This window comes from Haplochromis burtoni, unplaced genomic scaffold, assembly GCF_018398535.1.
Source record: "Haplochromis burtoni strain Fernald_Lab_line unplaced genomic scaffold, NCSU_Asbu1 Contig_780, whole genome shotgun sequence".
Lineage (NCBI taxonomy): Eukaryota > Metazoa > Chordata > Actinopteri > Cichliformes > Cichlidae > Haplochromis > Haplochromis burtoni.
The window spans coordinates 30,040-35,793 of NW_024583141.1; the positions used below are offsets into that span (position 1 = coordinate 30,040).

General features: G+C 36.8%; 1 protein-coding gene across 3 annotated transcripts in view; it reads left to right on the top strand.

The window, feature by feature from the left end:
• Window positions 1-2,063: 2,063 nt before the first annotated feature.
• Window positions 2,064-5,754, top strand: part of LOC102305487 (FHF complex subunit HOOK interacting protein 1A) — a 22,924-nt gene continuing 19,233 nt past the window's right edge. For all 3 annotated transcript variants that reach the window (XM_005950438.2, XM_042215639.1, XM_005950439.2), the window contains exon 1: window positions 2,064-2,233. The gene's annotated coding sequence lies outside the window, so the exon portion shown is untranslated. The remainder of the gene's footprint in view (window positions 2,234-5,754) is intronic.

The following is a 5,754-nucleotide window of genomic DNA, read 5'->3' on the forward strand; positions in this document are numbered from 1 at the left end:
GAAAAAAAATGCAAACATGCAACAAGTATAGGTTGATTTAGTCCTCCATTATCCTGTCGCTCTGTCAAGAAAGATCACACTTTAAGAAACTGAAAAAAATAAATAAATAATTATATTCCTTTTATGGTGTCAAATAACTTTTGAGGTGTTAATGGCATCATGGTTACTACATTCATTCATTAAGCTTTCTGACTTAATAAACTTTTTACCATCTTATTTATTTTAAATGAGGCCACTGCAAAGTAGCTGATGTGGAGGAGGTTGGTAGGCTGGTTTGGATCCAGATGACCTGTGTGTGCATTGATTCAACAGCTCAGATTAACAATTTCCTGCTGTCCTCAAACACCCAGTGTTAAACTGTTGTTGCACTGTGATTAAAAAAGCTTGATTAAAGGAATCACATGGGTGAGACGGGAATACACTGTGTGTGTTTGTGTGAGTGTGTGCCGTTGAACATTTTGTGTTCACATTATTTCCATTTGAGGAAAAAAGACTTTATTTAATACTTTCAGTATTAAATTGGAATATTTATAATTCTACTTTAACAATTTAACAAGCAGACACCCCAGCTTATATAAATATCTGTCTCGAACAGTGTTTCCCAACCACTGTGCCGCGGCACATAGGTGTGCTGTGAGAAATGACCAGAGTGCCGTGGAAGATTATCTGGTTCCACCTGATTGGTACACTAAGTGACCGGCGTGAGTAACAGGCAGAACAATTACATTCTCTTCCACTAGAGGGCGGTGCAATTACCTGCTCTAATTAAATTGGTTGCCAACTGCCAGTAAAACAGAGGAAGACGAAAAAGAAATTACACAATAGACATACAGCAGCTTGTAATAGAAATAGATAAACATTTGAAGTGAAAAAGTAGTCAGTCTGACCTGGGACCTGGAAAAATTCCCACCTAGATGAAGGCCCTAGCATGATGAGTGGTCAGAAAAAAGCCAAAAAGCTATACTGGGGATAAACTGAGCCAATTCCACACTGCCTGGTGCAGGGAAAAACTATCAATATGTATATTGTGACATTTTTGTTTGGTGATGTGCTGTGGCTCCAAATGGTTGGGAAAAACATACTTAGAACATTAATTATTTGTTTTATCGTAAGAGTACAACTTAAATAGAGATAAAGTTAGTATCAAGATTTTAGCGATTTGCATCAACTCATTGGACTTTTCTACTTTGCTATGAATATATCAAAGGTGTAAAAATTAACATTTAATATAAAATTCTAAAGCTCCTATACAAAATGATGAATCCATTTGTCAGTCACTCACCCAAGATCCAGATTAATACAAGCAAACAAACAAGAGCACAAGACTACTTTTAATAATAATTATGAATCAATCACTGAAATAATTATTTTAATAACAATTTATTTATCAATTGATTTAGACTTTCACATATGAGCTCCTTTAATTTATTTCACATTTTCATTTTTCTAATTTCCTCACCTCATTTAACTATTTAATTTTTGTAATATTTAATCTGTGTTATTTTATTGAACTATTTTTGTTTTATTTAAGTTGTTTTGTTATTGTTTGTTTTTAATTATTTAGCTAATGGCCACTTTCTTAATAATTAGATAAACTGAAGCCTTTCAGGGTTGTTAACACTTGCTTACTTTATTCTTTATGTATTATTCATGTCATTTAGCATTTTAGGTTGTTGTAGCAGACACCCTGTGAACCCATCACTGTGTAATATATTTCTAATGGATTTTTTTTTTTTGCCTCTAAATAGTAAGTTCTGCATTTTTACGAAGAAAAAAAATGAACTGATTAATCAGGATTTCTTAAAGAAATAACAGTGAAAATGGTGATTAATGTCATATATTAAATAACCTTAAAGTAATTGCCTTGTAGTTCACAGAATGATAAACAGAAAGAGAAAAGCTGCACAGACACACATGTATGAAAATAACCCTTCAAACATGTTATATGTACTGTATAAAACCGTCTCTCTCGCGCTCTGGTTCTCTGCCGTGGGCGTGGTCTTACAACATTTATGGGCGTGGTTAAGTGCTACCTAGCGCCCAGCAGCTAAGTGATTGACAGCTGAGCCGCTTAAAGCCTCAGAAACTCCGCAGCGCTCAGAAGCGGCACAGCCGGGCCGCTTTAAAACTGCAAACCTAAGGATTTACACACGTTTCTGGACAGTTAAACGCGTTTTAACCGCTTTTCTTCTCACTTTGGGAATAACAAGCAACAGTTAGAGAGGCAGCCGAGGTAAGAAACGCCTGGTTCAGGTTAACCGACAAAAAGTGCAGAAAATGTTGGGATTCTCAGTGTTTTCATGCTGCAGTGTAGTGTAAACCAAGAGGAGGGTTTACTGTTACAAGACTCTGGATAGACAAACTATAATAGTTAAAGGAGCGCAAAGTTGGTCAAACCTGGCTTAATAAAACTTAATAAACCTGCATTCATAGAATGGATTTTTGCTTAAAAACTATTTTTAATGAATTTAAAGAATTTAAAAAATGATTTTATTTTAAGGAAACAAGCATTTATTGGGAAGGAAATCGTCTCTTAACTATAAAATGCATTTTTAATGCTCTCTGTGTGCCCTGGATGTATTTATTTATTTTTATTTTTAACTGTTTTTTTATGTCTAAGTAAGAACTGGTGTAGAAAACACTGATATCCAGGAGCTGTGGCCTCATACAGAAGGATGAAATGAGTCCTGACACTGAAAGACAGCCTGAAACCATTTTTATTGAATAACTGTTAGCACTAAAGATTCTTAAACTATCAAAAGTAAATGCAGTCATTAAGCAGAATCATACATGTTCTAGTTGTATAATAATTATATATTAAATTATTGATTTATTAATTGGTGTTTAACGTTAATGTTGCCGCTGGGGGTGATTTTACTAACTTATATACATGCTGCACAGTTTTGTTTGCAACAACAGAGCAGAATATATAAATAGATTTATAAATGATTGATTTCTAGTATTGTGTGAAGAAACCAGAGGCAGAGTAGCATCAAAAACTAAAAAAGGAAGCTAATTTATCAACACCCAACTAATGGATTCTGTTATTAGGTTTCATCTTAACAGGGACAATGCAAGAGAAACATCTGAGTCATGGCATCTGTGGTCTTCCTGGCAGTTTTAAAATCTTCCATGTCTAAGGGGAGGAAGGAAAGGCCACTAGCCTCCTTTGACGTCACTCTGATCTGTAGTTTCAGTTTATATGGGTGTATGTTTATACATGTATTATATTTTTAATCTGCAAAACAATAAGTAAGCAAAGCTTTAAAATAAATGGTGTGGACTACACAGTAAAACATTTCGTGTCAAAGATGTAGTAGAGTAGAAATAGAAACAGAAGTAAAGCTGTGATTGCTACAGAGTGGTGAAACTTGCTTCTGGAGGGAAGGGAAAAATATCCACTTGTGTTGCAGAAGGTATCCTGAGTTCTGAAGCTCTAATCTCACACATAATTTCATATATCTGGTCTTGCATCTACCCTCCAGATAAGGAGGCACACAGTGTGTTCCTGCACTGTGAAAAAGCAGCCAGGGTATCCTTGAAGCTCGTTGTAAATCCTAAACAAACAGAGGACAGCTCATTGTGCTCCAAAAGACTCCCCATCCTGTGACTTCTCTCAGGCCTACTTTAAATAATGTAACCTCACCAAACACAGGTGAGGCCCCGCTCCTTTACAATGCAGGTAAACAGGTGTGTCTGCAGTGCTCACAACTGCTGGTCAGTGATCCTTGCTGAGTTTGAGTGATTAACTAGCTTTTAGCTAGAGGCCAACCTGGCCATGGAATATGAACATTCACTCCTATAACAGCATATATGTGATAAGAAATAAGGCATGGCATAAGAGCCCACCTTCTAATGAAGTTTGGCAATTGCAAGCTTTATAAATAAAACATGAATTCATTGGGAATACAGAAGAAAAAACTTGTTTCTGGGCCTCATTTACACTATGTAGAGACTGGACCTTCACACTTACAGCTGCTCAGCTATGAAGCTCCTAACATGCAATTTTTGTTTGTTTTGATGTTGATGCCAGAGGTTTGGAGATCTGCAGTTACTGAGTCAGCAGAGCTTTGACAACTTTTATATACTCTGTGAATCCGGTCTGTAACTTTGCATGGTCTGCCACTTTATGAGTATGTTGCTTTGATTTCTGAATGCTTCCACTTTGCAGTAATGTCACTTACAGGTGATTGTGGGCTATCTAAGTAGGAAGCAGCTTCACAAACTGTTGTGAAATTTCACAGACTTTTCTAACAGTGGGCTCCTGTCACAGCACCACACTTGAATTCAGTGAGCTCTTCAAAATGACTCAGTCTTTTACCTGTTTGTAAGAGGACTGCAAACACCTCAATGCAACAACTGAACTCAGCCCGTTAAACAACACAGCGAGGTGTGTTATTTGCACGATTAAATTAAATCTCAATCAGCTAAATGCCTGAAATGATTTTAAAAACCAGGTCAGAAAAGACTTCAGGTCAGTCTGCTTGTGCGTGTGTTTAATCCCTGGTTTGTGTGATGGCATGTGACCGTCTGACACACACAGAAAGAGCCGGGCTGGGATTAAACACCGCCGTCTCATCTGAGATTACCTCTTTTTTTCTGTCGTGCTCTCAGTCACACACACACACACATTTGTTCTTCCGTCTTTGTGAGGACAGATGATGAAGCCATGCACTCGGCCTTGCATACCCCAAACTAAACCTGACTCATAAAATTGGGTCTGAAAGCAAGCTGGAAACTCCAGGGCTTAAAAATTAAGTATCAAAAACTGCATTTCTTCTAATGACCACTCAAAGCTCCAAATGTGAGCAAATCCCAGAGACTCCCACTATAAAATGCTCAAATTTAGAGCTTCAAGCTAATTTACCCCTTCATATTCACTCTGGCTATTGTGTTTTCTCCATTTATCTCATCCATCTGGATACTGTTAAAGTTAGGGGTGTGGCTGCTTTGATTGACAGGTGACTGAATAGAAGTTAGCTGTCATAGGTCAGTACCTCCATCTATCTACTCTAATTCAACACAGTGAACTGGACCTTTGTGCACTTTACTCTTGATTTATGCCCCCTCATTGAACTTATCTAGTGATGGTTTGCTTATTACACATTATGGAGCCAACTGGAGCATTTTATTGTAATTATGTTAAAAATTATCTGTGTACAGCTTGCTTGGTTTAGCTGGTAACTTAGCAACACACATTTCTTGACATATGGACTCTTCTGGCTCGACAAAAGCAACGTGGGAGAGACCGAAGTCCTTTAAAATGTGAAGTCCAAAACCAGTGGGTACAGCCATCATTTCTATACAGTCTACAGGTTTTATGAATGCAGAATGCAGAAACTTATAAATATGACCATTTGAGCAGCTGGTAGCTGACATTTTTGCATAAAATATTCTAAGTAAAATAAATTGATATAGTTTTATTGATTTAATTTTAGCTCTGGCTGTCGGAGAAATTACTGGAACAAACAGTGGAAGAAAATGGGCTCCCTCTGCTATTGATTGTTTTTACCTTCTGCTATTGATGGAGCAATGTAGGTTTTTATAGGCAGGTTCAAACTAAGACTATAACTTATGTTAGGGTGGCACAAAAACAATGATTATTTCAGTGTCACACATTGAAGGCACAAAGAAAAAAATAAGGTGTCACAAAATGCTTATTAAATGCATCAATGTCTCCACAAAAAGAAAAATGTTGATACTCCAAAGGCACAAAAGACTTAAAGTGGTACACAAAAATTAAGAAACACACAC